The sequence below is a fragment of the Leptodactylus fuscus genome, unplaced genomic scaffold, assembly GCF_031893055.1.
Source record: "Leptodactylus fuscus isolate aLepFus1 unplaced genomic scaffold, aLepFus1.hap2 HAP2_SCAFFOLD_1070, whole genome shotgun sequence".
Classification (NCBI taxonomy): domain Eukaryota; kingdom Metazoa; phylum Chordata; class Amphibia; order Anura; family Leptodactylidae; genus Leptodactylus; species Leptodactylus fuscus.
The window spans coordinates 7,714-26,797 of record NW_027439892.1 but is presented as its reverse complement, the minus strand read 5'-3'; the positions used below and the strand labels follow the sequence as shown (position 1 = coordinate 26,797).

Here is a 19,084-nt window from a genome sequence, read left to right as displayed (position 1 = left end):
CGGTACTATACTCCAGAGCTGCACTCACTATTCTGCTGAGCAGTCACTGTGTACATACATTACATTACTTATCCTGTATTATACTCCAGAGCTGCGCTCACTATTCTGCTGGTGCAGTCACTGTGTACGTACATTACATTACTTATCCTGTATTATACTCCAGAGCTGCGCTCACTATTCTGCTGGTACAGTCACTATGTACATACATTACATTACTTATCCTGTATTATACTCCAGAGCTGCGCTCACTATTCTGCTGGTACAGTCACTATGTACATACATTACATTACTTATCCTGTATTATACTCCAGAGCTGCGCTCACTATTCTGCTGGTACAGTCACTGTGTACATACATTACATTACTTATCCTATATTATACTCCAGAGCTGCGCTCACAGTGTTGGTCTGCAGTACTTTTGGCTCACCCTCTTTCTATACAGGATCATGTAGGATATATTATCCATTAGATCTATCACTATCACTCTGACCATCTGTAGATTCTTTGACCATGTGTCGGGCCTCTGACCACCTGTAGATTCTCTGCCCACCTGTTTGTCCTCTGATCACCTGTTTGTCCTCTGATCACCTTTCTGACTTCTGACCACTTGTAGGACCTCTGATCACCTGTAGATCCTCTGACCACCTGTCTGTCCTCTGTCCACCTCTTTGTCCTCTGATCACCTTTCTGACTTCTGACCACTTGTAGGACCTCTGACCACCTGTAGATCCTCTGCCCACCTGTTTGTCCTCTGATCACCTTTCTGACTTCTGACCACTTGTAGGACCTCTGATCACCTGTAGATCCTCTGCCCACCTGTCTGTCCTCTGCCCACCTGTTTGTCCTCTGATCACCTTTCTGACTTCTGACCACTTGTAGGACCTCTGATCACCTGTAGATCCTCTGACCACCTGTCTGTCCTCTGTCCACCTGTTTGTCCTCTGATCACCTTTCTGACTTCTGACCACTTGTAGGACCTCTGACGATCTGTAGATTCTGTGACCACTTGTCGGTCCTCTGATCACTTGTAGATCTTCTGATCACCTGTCTGACTTCTGATCATTTGTAGCACCTCTGACCACCTTTAGGACCTCTGACCACCTGTCTGTTCTCTGTCCACCAGTAGTACCTCTGACCACCTGTAAGACCTCTGATCACCTGTAGAACCTCTGATCACCTGTAGATCCTCTGACCACCTGTTTGTCCTCAGTCCACCAGTAGTACCTCTGTCCACCAGTAGTACCTCTGACCACCTATAGGACCTCTGACCACCTGTAGGTCATCTGATCACCTGTAAGACCTCTGATCACCTGTAGGACCTCTGATCACCTGTAGGACCTCTGATCACCTGTAGATCCTCTGACCACCGGTTGGTGTGAATCATTTGGATTGGGATCTCCTGGGATCTTTATTACCTCATCAATTTCTCATATTTTTATGTTTCAGGAGAAGAAGGGGCAGGAAGTTCCCAAAGGACCAGAGGTGGAAGTGGCCAAGCTAGACAAGTTACTGTCTCTGGTCCGAGAACCGGACGATAAACCCGAGAAGTGATGGGATCCGTCAGGGCAAGATCTTCTCAGGAATCAAGGAATCTAGTTGGCTGCTTCTGTTTATAATAAATCTTATGTATTATAAGAGCTTTCGAGACATCTACAGAGGCCTCACCATGAGGTCACCGCACAGCAGCGGATACTGTCACATCTAGCATAGGTTCTGAGGATATCTCGAGGGAAAGAGAAGTCTAGAGAGGGGCAGAGTGGTCTGGAGGAGGACAAAGGAATCTGGAGGGGGACAGAGGAGTCTGGAGTAGGGCAAATGAATCTGGAGAGGGACAGAGGGGTCTGGAGGAGGACAGCGGAGTTTAGCGGGAGGACAGAGGAGTCTGGAGGAGGACAGAGGAGTCTGGAGGATGATAAATGAATCTGGAGAGGGACAGAGGAGTCTGGAGGAGGACAAATAAATCTGGAGAGGGACAGAGGAGTCTGGAGGAGGACAGAGGAGTCTGGAGGAGGACAGAGGAGTCTGGAGGAGGACAGAGGAGTCTAGTAGAGGACAGAGGAGTCTGGAGGAGGACAAATAAATCTGGAGAGGGACAGAGGAGTCTGGAGGAGGACAGAGGGGTCTGGAGGAGGACAGAGGAGTCTAGAGGGATCAGAGGAGTCTGGAGGAGGACAGAGGAGTCCGAGGACAAATGAATCTGGAGAGGGACAGAGGAGTCTGGAGGAGGACAGAGGGGTCTGAAGGAGGACAGAGGAGTCTGGAGGACAGAGGAATCTGGAGGAGGACAGAGGAGTCTGGAGGGGACAGAGGAGTCTGGAGGAGGACAGCGGAGTCTGGAGAGGAACAGAGGAGTCTGGAGGAGGACAGAGGAGTCTGGAGGAGGACAGCGGAGTCTGGAGAGGAACAGAGGAGTCTGGAGGAGGACACAGGAGTCTGGAGGAGGACAGCAGAGTTAAGTGGAGGACAGAGGAGTCTGGAGGAGGACAGAGGAGTCTGGAGGAGGACAAATGAATCTGAAGAGGGACAGAGGAGTCTGGAGGAGGACAGAGTAGTCTGGAGGGGACAGAGGAGTCTGGAGGGGACAGAGGAGTCTAGAGGAGGACAGCGGAGTCTGGAGAGGAACAGAGGAGTCTGGAGGGGGCAATGAGGACTATTTTGCACCTCTCTATGGTAAGGTACAGTCTGTTATTGAGCTGAGTATCTGTCACCAGCTTTATTCTGCCCCCATAGAGGACTTGCCCCTCCCCTCGCCATCCTGATTGTGCCCCATCCCCCCCATTTCTCTGTTGACTGTAATAACTCAGGTATAGAAACTGCTCATTATATAGTACAGACTGATTACGGGGGGAGGGGAGGAGAGGAGAGCGCCACCCAAATATAGGGAGGAGGAGAAGAAGTGTCTATAGGAGGATACAATCTATTACTATCTGTTATCAGCCATGTCAGGAGAGGAGAGGCTGACTGTAGGACAGGGGAATACAATCTATTACTATCTGTTATCAGCCATGTCAGGAGAGGAGAGGCCGACTGTAGGACAGGGGAATACAATCTATTACTATCTGTTATCAGCCATGTCAGGAGAGGAGAGGCCGACTGTAGGACAGGGGAATACAATCTATTACTATCTGTTATCAGCCATGTCAGGAGAGGAGAGGCCGACTGTAGGACAGGGGAATACAATCTATTACTATCTGTTATCAGCCATGTCAGGAGAGGCCGACTGTAGGACAGGGGAATACAATCTATTACTATCTGTTATCAGCCATGTCAGGAGAGGAGAGGCCGACTGTAGGACAGGAGAATACAATCTATTACTACCTGTTATCAGCCATGTCAGGAGAGGAGAGGCCGACTGTAGGACAGGGGAATACAATCTATTACTATCTGTTATCAGCCATGTCAGGAGGGGAGAGGCCGACTGTAGGACAGGAGAATACAATCTATTACTATCTGTTATCAGCCATGACAGGAGAGGAGAGGCCGACTGTAGGACAGGGGAATACAATCTATTACTATCTGTTATCAGCCATGTCAGGAGGGGAGAGGCCGACTGTAGGACAGGAGAATACAATCTATTACTATCTGTTATCAGCCATGTCAGGAGAGGAGAGGCCGACTGTAGGACAGGAGAATACAATCTATTACTATCTGTTATCAGCCATGTCAGGAGGGGAGAGGCCGACTGTAGGACAGGAGAATACAATCTATTACTATCTGTTATCAGCCATGTCAGGAGAGGAGAGGCCGACTGTAGGACAGGAGAATACAATCTATTACTATCTGTTATCAGCCATGTCAGGAGAGGAGAGGCCGACTGTAGGACAGGGGAATACAATCTATTACTATCTGTTATCAGCCATGTCAGGAGAGGAGAGGCCGACTGTAGGACAGGGGAATACAATCTATTACTATCTGTTATCAGCCATGTCAGGAGAGGAGAGGCCGACTGTAGGACAGGGGAATACAATCTATTACTATCTGTTATCAGCCATGTCAGGAGAGGAGAGGCCGACTGTAGGACAGGAGAATACAATCTATTACTATCTGTTATCAGCCATGTCAGGAGAGGAGAGGCCGACTGTAGGACAGGAGAATACAATCTATTACTATCTGTTATCAGCCATGTCAGGAGGGGAGAGGCCGACTGTAGGACAGGGGAATACAATCTATTACTATCTGTTATCAGCCATGTCAGGAAAGGAGAGGCCAACTGTAGGACAGGGGAATACAATCTATTACTATCTGTTATCAGCCATGTCAGGAGAGGCCAACTGTAGGACAGGGGAATACAATCTATTACTATCTGTTATCAGCCATGTCAGGAAAGGAGAGGCCGACTGTAGGACAGGGGAATACAATCTATTACTATCTGTTATCAGCCATGTCAGGAGAGGCCGACTGTAGGACAGGAGAATACAATCTATTACTATCTGTTATCAGCCATGTCAGGAGAGGAGAGGCCGACTGTAGGACAGGGGAATACAATCTATTACTATCTGTTATCAGCCATGTCAGGAGAGGAGAGGCCAACTGTAGGACAGGGGAATACAATCTATTACTATCTGTTATCAGCCATGTCAGGAGAGGAGAGGCCGACTGTAGGACAGGGGAATACAATCTATTACTATCTGTTATCAGCCATGTCAGGAGAGGAGAGGCCGACTGTAGGACAGGGGAATACAATCTATTACTATCTGTTATCAGCCATGTCAGGAGAGGAGAGGCCGACTGTAGGACAGGAGAATACAATCTATTACTATCTGTTATCAGCCATGTCAAGAGAGGAGAGGCCGACTGTAGGACAGGAGAATACAATCTATTACTATCTGTTATCAGCCATGTCAGGAGGGGAGAGGCCGACTGTAGGACAGAGGAATACAATCTATTACTATCTGTTATCAGCCATGTCAGGAGAGGAGAGGCCGACTGTAGGACAGAGGAATACAATCTATTACTATCTGTTATCAGCCATGTCAGGAGAGGAGAGGCCGACTGTAGGACAGAGGAATACAATCTATTACTATCTGTTATCAGCCATGTCAGGAGAGGAGAGGCCGACTGTAGGACAGGGGAATACAATCTATTACTATCTGTTATCAGCCATGTCAGGAGAGGAGAGGCCGACTGTAGCACAGAAGAATACAATCTATTACTATCTGTTATCAGCCATGTCAGGAGAGGCCGACTGTAGGACAGGAGAATACAATCTATTACTATCTGTTATCAGCCATGACAGGAGAGGAGAGGCCGACTGTAGGACAGGGGAATACAATCTATTACTATCTGTTATCAGCCATGTCAGGAGGGGAGAGGCCGACTGTAGGACAGGAGAATACAATCTATTACTATCTGTTATCAGCCATGTCAGGAGAGGAGAGGCCGACTGTAGGACAGGAGAGTACAATCTATTACTATCTGTTATCAGCCATGTCAGGAGGGGAGAGGCCGACTGTAGGACAGGAGAATACAATCTATTACTATCTGTTATCAGCCATGTCAGGAGAGGAGAGGCCGACTGTAGGACAGGAGAATACAATCTATTACTATCTGTTATCAGCCATGTCAGGAGAGGAGAGGCCGACTGTAGGACAGGAGAATACAATCTATTACTATCTGTTATCAGCCATGTCAGGAGAGGAGAGGCCGACTAGGACAGGAGAATACAATCTATTACTATCTGTTATCAGCCATGTCAGGAGAGGAGAGGCCGACTGTAGGACAGGAGAATACAATCTATTACTATCTGTTATCAGCCATGTCAGGAGAGGAGAGGCCGACTGTAGGACAGGGGAATACAATCTATTACTATCTGTTATCAGCCATGTCAGGAGAGGAGAGGCCGACTGTAGGACAGGAGAATACAATCTATTACTATCTGTTATCAGCCATGTCAGGAGAGGAGAGGCCGACTGTAGGACAGGGGAATACAATCTATTACTATCTGTTATCAGCCATGTCAGGAGGGGGAGAGGCCGACTGTAGGACAGGGGAATACAATCTATTACTATCTGTTATCAGTCATGTCAGGAGAGGAGAGGCCGACTGTAGGACAGGGGAATACAATCTATTACTATCTGTTATCAGCCATGTCAGGAGAGGTCGACTGTAGGACAGAGGAATACAATCTATTACTATCTGTTATCAGCCATGTCAGGAGAGGAGAGGCCGACTGTAGGACAGGGGAATACAATCTATTACTATCTGTTATCAGCCATGTCAGGAGAGGCCGACTGTAGGACAGGGGAATACAATCTATTACTATCTGTTATCAGCCATGTCAGGAGAGGAGAGGCCGACTGTAGGACAGGAGAATACAATCTATTACTATCTGTTATCAGCCATGTCAGGAGAGGAGAGCCCGACTGTAGGACAGGGGAATACAATCTATTACTATCTGTTATCAGCCATGTCAGGAGAGGAGAGGCCGACTGTAGGACAGGAGAATACAATCTATTACTATCTGTTATCAGCCATGTCAGGAGAGGAGAGGCCGACTGTAGGACAGGGGAATACAATCTATTACTATCTGTTATCAGCCATGTCAGGAGAGGGGAGAGGCCAACTGTAGGACAGGAGAATACAATCTATTACTATCTGTTATCAGCCATGTCAGGAGAGGAGAGGCCGACTGTAGGACAGGGGAATACAATCTATTACTATCTGTTATCAGTCATGTCAGCAGAGGCCGACTGTAGGACAGGGGAATACAATCTATTACTATCTGTTATCAGCCATGTCAGGAGAGGAGAGGCCGACTGTAGGACAGGGGAATACAATCTATTACTATCTGTTATCAGCCATGACAGGAGAGGAGAGTCCGACTGTAGGACAGGGGAATACAATCTATTACTATCTGTTATCAGCCATGTCAGGAGAGGAGAGGCCGACTGTAGGACAGGGGAATACAATCTATTACTATCTGTTATCAGCCATGTCAGGAGAGGTCGACTGTAGGACAGAGGAATACAATCTATTACTATCTGTTATCAGCCATGTCAGGAGAGGAGAGGCCGACTGTAGGACAGGGGAATACAATCTATTACTATCTGTTATCAGCCATGTCAGGAGAGGCCGACTGTAGGACAGGGGGATACAATCTATTACTATCTGTTATCAGCCATGTCAGGAGAGGAGAGGCCGACTGTAGGACAGGGGAATACAATCTATTACTATCTGTTATCAGCCATGTCAGGAGAGGAGAGGCCGACTGTAGGACAGGGGAATACAATCTATTACTATCTGTTATCAGCCATGTCAGGAGAGGAGAGGCCGACTGTAGGACAGGAGAATACAATCTATTACTATCTGTTATCAGCCATGTCAGGAGGGGAGAGGCCGACTGTAGGACAGGGAGATACAATCTATTACTATCTGTTATCAGCCATGTCAGGAGAGGAGAGGCCGACTGTAGGACAGGGGGATACAATCTATTACTATCTGTTATCAGCCATGTCAGGAGAGGAGAGGCCGACTGTAGGACAGGAGAATACAATCTATTACTATCTGTTATCAGCCATGTCAGGAGGGGAGAGGCCGACTGTAGGACAGGGGAATACAATCTATTACTATATGTTATCAGCCATGTTAGGAGGGGAGAGGCCGACTGTAGGACAGGAGAATACAATCTATTACTATCTGTTATCAGCCATGTCAGGAGAGGAGAGGCCGACTGTAGGACAGGGGAATACAATCTATTACTATCTGTTATCAGCCATGTCAGGAGAGGAGAGGCCAACTGTAGGACAGGGGAATACAATCTATTACTATCTGTTATCAGCCATGTCAGGAGAGGAGAGGCCGACTGTAGGACAGGGGAATACAATCTATTACTATCTGTTATCAGCCATGTCAGGAGAGGAGAGGCCGACTGTAGGACAGGGGAATACAATCTATTACTATCTGTTATCAGCCATGTCAGGAGAGGAGAGGCCGACTGTAGGACAGGAGAATACAATCTATTACTATCTGTTATCAGCCATGTCAAGAGAGGAGAGGCCGACTGTAGGACAGGAGAATACAATCTATTACTATCTGTTATCAGCCATGTCAGGAGGGGAGAGGCCGACTGTAGGACAGAGGAATACAATCTATTACTATCTGTTATCAGCCATGTCAGGAGAGGAGAGGCCGACTGTAGGACAGAGGAATACAATCTATTACTATCTGTTATCAGCCATGTCAGGAGAGGAGAGGCCGACTGTAGGACAGAGGAATACAATCTATTACTATCTGTTATCAGCCATGTCAGGAGAGGAGAGGCCGACTGTAGGACAGGGGAATACAATCTATTACTATCTGTTATCAGCCATGTCAGGAGAGGAGAGGCCGACTGTAGCACAGAAGAATACAATCTATTACTATCTGTTATCAGCCATGTCAGGAGAGGCCGACTGTAGGACAGGAGAATACAATCTATTACTATCTGTTATCAGCCATGACAGGAGAGGAGAGGCCGACTGTAGGACAGGGGAATACAATCTATTACTATCTGTTATCAGCCATGTCAGGAGGGGAGAGGCCGACTGTAGGACAGGAGAATACAATCTATTACTATCTGTTATCAGCCATGTCAGGAGAGGAGAGGCCGACTGTAGGACAGGAGAATACAATCTATTACTATCTGTTATCAGCCATGTCAGGAGGGGAGAGGCCGACTGTAGGACAGGAGAATACAATCTATTACTATCTGTTATCAGCCATGTCAGGAGAGGAGAGGCCGACTGTAGGACAGGAGAATACAATCTATTACTATCTGTTATCAGCCATGTCAGGAGAGGAGAGGCCGACTGTAGGACAGGAGAATACAATCTATTACTATCTGTTATCAGCCATGTCAGGAGAGGAGAGGCCGACTGTAGGACAGGAGAATACAATCTATTACTATCTGTTATCAGCCATGTCAGGAGAGGAGAGGCCGACTGTAGGACAGGGGAATACAATCTATTACTATCTGTTATCAGCCATGTCAGGAGAGGAGAGGCCGACTGTAGGACAGGAGAATACAATCTATTACTATCTGTTATCAGCCATGTCAGGAGAGGAGAGGCCGACTGTAGGACAGGGGAATACAATCTATTACTATCTGTTATCAGCCATGTCAGGAGAGGAGAGGCCGACTGTAGGACAGGAGAATACAATCTATTACTATCTGTTATCAGCCATGTCAGGAGAGGAGAGGCCGACTGTAGGACAGGGGAATACAATCTATTACTATCTGTTATCAGCCATGTCAGGAGGGGGAGAGGCCGACTGTAGGACAGGGGAATACAATCTATTACTATCTGTTATCAGTCATGTCAGGAGAGGAGAGGCCGACTGTAGGACAGGGGAATACAATCTATTACTATCTGTTATCAGCCATGTCAGGAGAGGTCGACTGTAGGACAGAGGAATACAATCTATTACTATCTGTTATCAGCCATGTCAGGAGAGGAGAGGCCGACTGTAGGACAGGGGAATACAATCTATTACTATCTGTTATCAGCCATGTCAGGAGAGGCCGACTGTAGGACAGGGGAATACAATCTATTACTATCTGTTATCAGCCATGTCAGGAGAGGAGAGGCCGACTGTAGGACAGGAGAATACAATCTATTACTATCTGTTATCAGCCATGTCAGGAGAGGAGAGCCCGACTGTAGGACAGGGGAATACAATCTATTACTATCTGTTATCAGCCATGTCAGGAGAGGAGAGGCCGACTGTAGGACAGGAGAATACAATCTATTACTATCTGTTATCAGCCATGTCAGGAGAGGAGAGGCCGACTGTAGGACAGGGGAATACAATCTATTACTATCTGTTATCAGCCATGTCAGGAGAGGGGAGAGGCCAACTGTAGGACAGGAGAATACAATCTATTACTATCTGTTATCAGCCATGTCAGGAGAGGAGAGGCCGACTGTAGGACAGGGGAATACAATCTATTACTATCTGTTATCAGTCATGTCAGCAGAGGCCGACTGTAGGACAGGGGAATACAATCTATTACTATCTGTTATCAGCCATGTCAGGAGAGGAGAGGCCGACTGTAGGACAGGGGAATACAATCTATTACTATCTGTTATCAGCCATGACAGGAGAGGAGAGTCCGACTGTAGGACAGGGGAATACAATCTATTACTATCTGTTATCAGCCATGTCAGGAGAGGAGAGGCCGACTGTAGGACAGGGGAATACAATCTATTACTATCTGTTATCAGCCATGTCAGGAGAGGTCGACTGTAGGACAGAGGAATACAATCTATTACTATCTGTTATCAGCCATGTCAGGAGAGGAGAGGCCGACTGTAGGACAGGGGAATACAATCTATTACTATCTGTTATCAGCCATGTCAGGAGAGGCCGACTGTAGGACAGGGGGATACAATCTATTACTATCTGTTATCAGCCATGTCAGGAGAGGAGAGGCCGACTGTAGGACAGGGGAATACAATCTATTACTATCTGTTATCAGCCATGTCAGGAGAGGAGAGGCCGACTGTAGGACAGGGGAATACAATCTATTACTATCTGTTATCAGCCATGTCAGGAGAGGAGAGGCCGACTGTAGGACAGGAGAATACAATCTATTACTATCTGTTATCAGCCATGTCAGGAGGGGAGAGGCCGACTGTAGGACAGGGAGATACAATCTATTACTATCTGTTATCAGCCATGTCAGGAGAGGAGAGGCCGACTGTAGGACAGGGGGATACAATCTATTACTATCTGTTATCAGCCATGTCAGGAGAGGAGAGGCCGACTGTAGGACAGGAGAATACAATCTATTACTATCTGTTATCAGCCATGTCAGGAGGGGAGAGGCCGACTGTAGGACAGGGGAATACAATCTATTACTATATGTTATCAGCCATGTCAGGAGGGGAGAGGCCGACTGTAGGACAGGAGAATACAATCTATTACTATCTGTTATCAGCCATGTCAGGAGAGGAGAGGCCGACTGTAGGACAGGGGAATACAATCTATTACTATCTGTTATCAGCCATGTCAGGAGAGGAGAGGCCGACTGTAGGACAGGGGAATACAATCTATTACTATCTGTTATCAGCCATGTCAGGAGCGGAGAGGCCGACTGTAGGACAGGGGAATACAATCTATTACTATCTGTTATCAGCCATGTCAGGAGAGGAGAGGCCGACTGTAGGACAAGAGAATACAATCTATTGCTATCTGTTATCAGCCATGTCAGGAGAGGAGAGGCCGACTGTAGGACAAGAGAATACAATCTATTGCTATCTGTTATCAGCCATGTCAGGAGAGGAGAGGCCGACTGTAGGACAGGGGAATACAATCTATTACTATCTGTTATCAGCCATGCCAGGAGAGGAGAGGCCGACTGTAGGACAGGGGAATACCATCTATTTCTATCTGTTATCAGCCATGTCAGGAGGGGAGAGGCCGACTGTAGGACAGGGGAATACAATCTATTACTATCTGTTATCAGCCATGTCAGGAGGGGAGAGGCCGACTGTAGGACAGGAGAATACAATCTATTACTATCTGTTATCAGCCATGTCAGGAGAGGCCGACTGTAGGACAGGGGAATACAATCTATTACTATCTGTTATCAGCCATGTCAGGAGAGGAGAGGCCGACTGTAGGACAGGAGAATACAATCTATTACTATCTGTTATTCTTATTCTTATTCTTATGGTAGAGTTGGAAGGGACCTCAAGGGCCATCGGGTCCAACCCCCTGCGAGTGCAGGTTTTCCTAAATCATCCCAGCTATATGTTTATCCAGATTCCGCTTGAAGATTTCCATTGATGGAGCGCCCACCACCTCCCGTGGCAGCCTATTCCACTCTCTCACTCCCCTCACTGTCAGAAAGTTTTTCCTAATGTCTAATCTGTATCTCTTTCCCTTTCGTTTCATCCCATTGCTTCTTGTACTTCCTTGTGCTAATGAGAATAGGGGAGATCCCTCTGCACTGTGACTACCTTTCAGATATTTGTAGACTGCTATTAAATCTCCCCTCAGCCTTCTCTTCTGCAAACTAAACAATCCCAGTTCTTTTAGCCGCTCCTCATAGGACATGGTTTGCAGACCTTCCACCATTTTGGTTGCTCTTCTCTGGACTTGCTCCAATATATCGATGTCTTTCTTGAATTGAGGCGCCCAGAACTGTACACAGTATTCCAGGTGTGGTCTGACCAGGGAAGAGTACAGCGGAATAATGACCTCTCTTCATCTAGATTCAATGCTTGTCTTAATACATCCCAGAATTGTATTCGCCTTTTTTGCAGCAGCACCGCACTGTTGGCTCATGTTGAATTTGTGATCTACTATTATGCCCAAGTCCTTTTCCCCTATGCTATCACTTAGTTCTATTCCTCCCATACTATATAGGTTTTTTACATTTCTGTTACCCAGATGTAGAACTTTGCATTTGTCCCTGTTAAATCCCATTTTGTTGGCCTCAGCCCATTGTTCCAGTGTGTCTAAGTCCTTTTGAATACACTCTCTCTCCTCTCTAGTGTTGGTTATTCCTCCTATCTTCGTATCATCTGCACATTTTATGAGTTCCCCAATAATTCCATCGTCCAGATCATTTATAAAGATATTAAAAAGTACTGGGCCCAGAACAGAGCCCTGCGGCACCCCGCTTTTGACTTTCTTCCAGATCGATGTGTAGCCATTTAGTATTACTCGTTGTGCCCGATCATTAAGCCAGTTGTGAATCCACCGAACTGATTTTTTGTCAAAGCCATACTTAATCATTTTTTCAATAAGAAGGTTATGTGATACTTTATCAAATGCCTTACTGAAGTCAAGATATACTATGTCCACGGCATTCCCTTGGTCCAACCATTCAGTGATTTTGTTGTAGAAGGAAATCAGGTTAGTCTGACAAGATTTATTGGTCATAAAGCCGTGCTGGCTCTGGTTAATTAATGCCTTCCCATCCAGGTACCGAAGTAAATGTTCCTTGACAATTTGCTCAAAGATTTTTTTATCAGCCATGTCAGGAGAGGAGAGGCCGACTGTAGGACAGGGGAATACAATCTATTACTATCTGTTATCAGCCATGTCGGGAGAGGAGAGGCCGACTGTAGGACAGGGGAATACAATCTATTACTATCTGTTATCAGCCATGTCAGGAGAGGAGAGGCCGACTGTAGGACAGGGGAATACAATCTATTACTATCTGTTATCAGCCATGTCAGGAGAGGAGAGGCCGACTGTAGGACAGGGGAATACAATCTATTACTATCTGTTATCAGCCATGTCAGGAGAGGAGAGGCCGACTGTAGGACAGGGGAATACAATCTATTACTATCTGTTATCAGCCATGTCAGGAGAGGAGAGGCCGACTGTAGGACAGGGGAATACAATCTATTACTATCTGTTATCAGCCATGTCAGGAGAGGCGAGGCCGACTGTAGGACAGGGGAATACAATCTATTACTATCTGTTATCAGCCATGTCAGGAGAGGAGAGGCCGACTGTAGGACAGGGGAATACAATCTATTACTATCTGTTATCAGCCATGTCAGGAGAGGAGAGGCCGACTGTAGGACAGGGGAATACAATCTATTACTATCTGTTATCAGCCATGTCAGGAGAGGAGAGGCCGACTGTAGGACAGGGGAATACAATCTATTGCTATCTGTTATCAGCCATGTCAGGAGAGGAGAGGCCGACTGTAGGACAGGGGAATACAATCTATTGCTATCTGTTATCAGCCATGTCAGGAGAGGAGAGGCCGACTGTAGGACAGGGGAATACAATCTATTGCTATCTGTTATCAGCCATGTCAGGAGAGGAGAGGCCGACTGTAGGACAGGGGAATACAATCTATTGCTATCTGTTATCAGCCATGTCAGGAGGGGAGAGGCCGACTGTAGGACAGGGGAATACAATCTATTACTATCTGTTATCAGCCATGTCAGGAGAGGAGAGGCCGACTGTAGGACAGGGGAATACAATCTATTACTATCTGTTATCAGCCATGTCAGGAGAGGAGAGGCCGACTGTAGGACAGGGGAATACAATCTATTACTATCTGTTATCAGCCATGTCAGGAGAGGAGAGGCCGACTGTAGGACAGGGGAATACAATCTATTACTATCTGTTATCAGCCATGTCAGGAGAGGAGAGGCCGACTGTAGGACAGGGGAATACAATCTATTACTATCTGTTATCAGCCATGTCAGGAGAGGCGAGGCCGACTGTAGGACAGGGGAATACAATCTATTACTATCTGTTATCAGCCATGTCAGGAGAGGAGAGGCCGACTGTAGGACAGGGGAATACAATCTATTACTATCTGTTATCAGCCATGTCAGGAGAGGAGAGGCCGACTGTAGGACAGGGGAATACAATCTATTACTATCTGTTATCAGCCATGTCAGGAGAGGAGAGGCCGACTGTAGGACAGGGGAATACAATCTATTACTATCTGTTATCAGCCATGTCAGGAGAGGAGAGGCCGACTGTAGGACAGGGGAATACAATCTATTACTATCTGTTATCAGCCATGTCAGGAGAGGAGAGGCCGACTGTAGGACAGGGGAATACAATCTATTGCTATCTGTTATCAGCCATGTCAGGAGAGGAGAGGCCGACTGTAGGACAGGGGAATACAATCTATTGCTATCTGTTATCAGCCATGTCAGGAGGGGAGAGGCCGACTGTAGGACAGGGGAATACAATCTATTACTATCTGTTATCAGCCATGTCAGGAGAGGAGAGGCCGACTGTAGGACAGGGGAATACAATCTATTACTATCTGTTATCAGCCATGTCAGGAGAGGAGAGGCCGACTGTAGGACAGGGGAATACAATCTATTACTATCTGTTATCAGCCATGTCAGGAGAGGAGAGGCCGACTGTAGGACAGGGGAATACAATCTATTACTATCTGTTATCAGCCATGTCAGGAGAGGAGAGGCCGACTGTAGGACAGGGGAATACAATCTATTACTATCTGTTATCAGCCATGTCAGGAGGGGAGAGGCCGACTGTAGGACAGGGGAATACAATCTATTACTATCTGTTATCAGCCATGTCAGGAGAGGAGAGGCCGACTGTAGGACAGGGGAATACAATCTATTACTATCTGTTATCAGCCATGTCAGGAGAGGAGAGGCCGACTGTAGGACAGGGGAATACAATCTATTACTATCTGTTATCAGCCATGTCAGGAGAGGCGAGGCCGACTGTAGGACAGGGGAATACAATCTATTACTATCTGTTATCAGCCATGTCAGGAGAGGAGAGGCCGACTGTAGGACAGGGGAATACAATCTATTACTATCTGTTATCAGCCATGTCAGGAGAGGAGAGGCCGACTGTAGGACAGGGGAATACAATCTATTACTATCTGTTATCAGCCATGTCAGGAGAGGAGAGGCCGACTGTAGGACAGGGGAATACAATCTATTACTATCTGTTATCAGCCATGTCAGGAGGGGAGAGGCCGACTGTAGGACAGGGGAATACAATCTATTACTATCTGTTATCAGCCATGTCAGGAGAGGAGAGGCCGACTGTAGGACAGGGGAATACAATCTATTACTATCTGTTATCAGCCATGTCAGGAGAGGAGAGGCCGACTGTAGGACAGGGGAATACAATCTATTACTATCTGTTATCAGCCATGTCAGGAGAGGAGAGGCCGACTGTAGGACAGGGGAATACAATCTATTACTATCTGTTATCAGCCATGTCAGGAGAGGAGAGGCCGACTGTAGGACAGGGGAATACAATCTATTACTATCTGTTATCAGCCATGTCAGGAGGGGAGAGGCCGACTGTAGGACAGGGGAATACAATCTATTACTATCTGTTATCAGCCATGTCAGGAGAGGAGAGGCCGACTGTAGGACAGGGGAATACAATCTATTACTATCTGTTATCAGCCATGTCAGGAGAGGAGAGGCCGACTGTAGGACAGGAGAATACAATCTATTACTATCTGTTATCAGCCATGTCAGGAGAGGAGAGGCCGACTGTAGGACAGGGGAATACAATCTATTACTATCTGTTATCAGCCATGTCAGGAGGGGAGAGGCCGACTGTAGGACAGGGGAATACAATCTATTACTATCTGTTATCAGCCATGTCAGGAGAGGAGAGGCCGACTGTAGGACAGGGGAATACAATCTATTACTATCTGTTATCAGCCATGTCAGGAGAGGAGAGGCCGACTGTAGGACAGGAGAATACAATCTATTACTATCTGTTATCAGCCATGTCAGGAGAGGAGAGGCCGACTGTAGGACAGGATAATACAATCTATTGCTATCTGTTATCAGCCATGTCAGGAGAGGAGAGGCCGACTGTAGGACAAGAGAATACAATCTATTGCTATCTGTTATCAGCCATGTCAGGAGAGGAGAGGCCGACTGTAGGACAGGGGAATACAATCTATTACTATCTGTTATCAGCCATGTCAGGAGAGGAGAGGCCGACTGTAGGACAGGGGAATACAATCTATTACTATCTGTTATCAGCCATGTCAGGAGAGGAGAGGCCGACTGTAGGACAGGGGAATACAATCTATTACTATCTGTTATCAGCCATGTCAGGAGGGGCCGACTGTAGGACAGGGGAATACAATCTATTACTATCTGTTATCAGCCATGTCAGGAGAGGAGAGGCCGACTGTAGGACAGGGGAATACAATCTATTACTATCTGTTATCAGCCATGTCAGGAGAGGAGAGGCCGACTGTAGGACAGGGGAATATAATCTATTACTATCTGTTATCAGCCATGTCAGGAGAGGAGAGGCCGACTGTAGGACAGGGGAATACAATCTATTACTATCTGTTATCAGCCATGTCAGGAGGGGCCGACTGTAGGACAGGGGAATACAATCTATTACTATCTGTTATCAGCCATGTCAGGAGAGGAGAGGCCGACTGTAGGACAGGAGAATACAATCTATTACTATCTGTTATCAGCCATGCCAGGAGAGGAGAGGCCGACTGTAGGACAGGGGAATACAATCTATTACTATCTGTTATCAGCCATGTCAGGAGAGGAGAGGCCGACTGTAGGACAGGAGAATACAATCTATTACTATCTGTTATCAGCCATGTCAGGAGAGGAGAGGCCGACTGTAGGACAGGGGAATACAATCTATTACTATCTGTTATCAGCCATGTCAGGAGAGGAGAGGCCGACTGTAGGACAGGGGAATACAATCTATTACTATCTGTTATCAGCCATGTCAGGAGGGGAGAGGCCGACTGTAGGACAGGGGAATACAATCTATTACTATCTGTTATCAGCCATGTCAGGAGAGGAGAGGCTGACTGTAGGACAGGGGAATACAATCTATTACTATCTGTTATCAGCCATGTCAGGAGAGGAGAGGCCGACTGTAGGACAGGAGAATACAATCTATTACTATCTGTTATCAGCCATGTCAAGAGAGGAGAGGCCGACTGTAGGACAGGGGAATACAATCTATTACTATCTGTTATCAGCCATGTCAGGAGAGGAGAGGCCGACTGTAGGACAGGGGAATACAATCTATTACTATCTGTTATCAGCCATGTCAGGAGGGGAGAGGCCGACTGTAGGACAGGGGAATACAATCTATTACTATCTGTTATCAGCCATGTCAGGAGGGGAGAGGCCGACTGTAGGACAGGGGAATACAATCTATTACTATCTGTTCCCTGTCGTCCTCAACAGCGGCACAATGTGGGGTATTTCTGCCCCTGTGTGCTGGTAGGACAGGCGGATATTTAATTAGCCAATCAAATGCGTGGCAGGCCCTATAAGAGGGCACAAGAACCTCCCCTCTGCGTGTTTTTTTCTGTCCTGTGTGGACAGAGGACAGGTGGGAGGACTTGTGTCCTCTTAGAGAAGCTCAGCAGGATCACTCACCTCCTGAGCGGTTGTTTTCTTCTTGTCACCTTCTGTGCCCTGCGGGGAGAAGGTGCTTGTTAGCCATGTGTGGCTACCCCCCTCTATCCCCCCTGCCCCCCCTCTCCTCCGCTTCCCCTGCTCCTTGTGACTTACCTGACATTTTGGTGAGAGTCCGGGGACTCCGCATGCCGCCTCTGGTGGCCGCGCAGACTGCCGGCGGGTGGAACCACACTGTTGTGTATCCTGTTCCCCGCCGGCCGCTGTAAGCGTGCACTTCCGGTTTCGCCAGAAGTATCATAGCGCCATGGCAACGGCCTGGCGCTGGCGGCCGCTCACTCAGGGAAGATTCAGGCCTTATTAAAGGCCGGAAAAGACGGGGAGATGTGGGGGTAAGTGCCCGTGTTAAGGGCCTCTTGGTGGGGGGGAATGTATATCTTTGCAGACCCCTGATTACAGGGTTAGTTGTCTGGGCAGGTTGCCTCACCTGCTTTGATTGTGGCTCCGCCCACTTCCAGCCGGCCAGAATTAAGAGGCTGGCTGGCCTGGTGTCAGAGACCTTCCTGCAGTATCTGCTGAAGGCGTGCGATTGTGGTGTTCATTGATCTTGAACTCTTTTCCAGTTTGCAAACTTTATTGGGAACCGGCTGTGATGGCCGAGTGGTTAAGGTTTTGGACTCGAAATCCAATGGGGTCTCCCCGCACAGGTTCAGATCCTGTTCACAGCGCCAGCCCGGCTAGCTCAGTCTGTAGAGCATGAGACTCTTAATCTCAAGGTCGTGGGTTCGAGTCGCACGTTGGGCGCCAAGTCACCTCTCTGTCCGGTCTACAGGACCTGGTAAGATTTACCCCTTTTTTAAAAGCTGGTATGATGTCATGGTGACAGTGTTGCATGGTCTATTATCTCTCTCTGTAGGATATGTCATCCTCTACTACCCCTCCTGGGGATGGTAGGAGGAAAACCTCTTCCAAGAGGAAACATCTTTCCTGCTTCGATTGCGACACACCGCTCCCTGATGGTAGGTAGCGGCTTGAAAGGTTGTGCCCTGCGGGGTACTACTGGTCCTATAACTTGCCTATTTTCAGGCTATGAGTGGGCCCGTTGTCGCGGGTGCAGAGGTCCTCCACCTGTGGAGCCCTCTCCCAGAGATATGATGGCATGGGTCAAGGAGATGGTGAGTTTGGGCATCGCTTGGGTAAATAGTTTTTCCCTTGCTTGTACTCTCCTTTTTGTTTTGCAGGATGATTCCCTCAAAGGGA

The 19,084-nt window shown here is 47.4% G+C and overlaps 1 non-coding gene across 1 annotated transcript; it reads left to right on the top strand.

The window, feature by feature from the left end:
- The first annotated feature begins 18,470 nt into the window (after nt 1–18,470).
- Nucleotides 18,471–18,552, top strand: TRNAS-CGA (transfer RNA serine (anticodon CGA)). Its single transcript has one exon. It is a non-coding gene; the product is annotated as a tRNA-Ser (tRNA).
- Nucleotides 18,553–19,084: the final 532 nt, after the last annotated feature.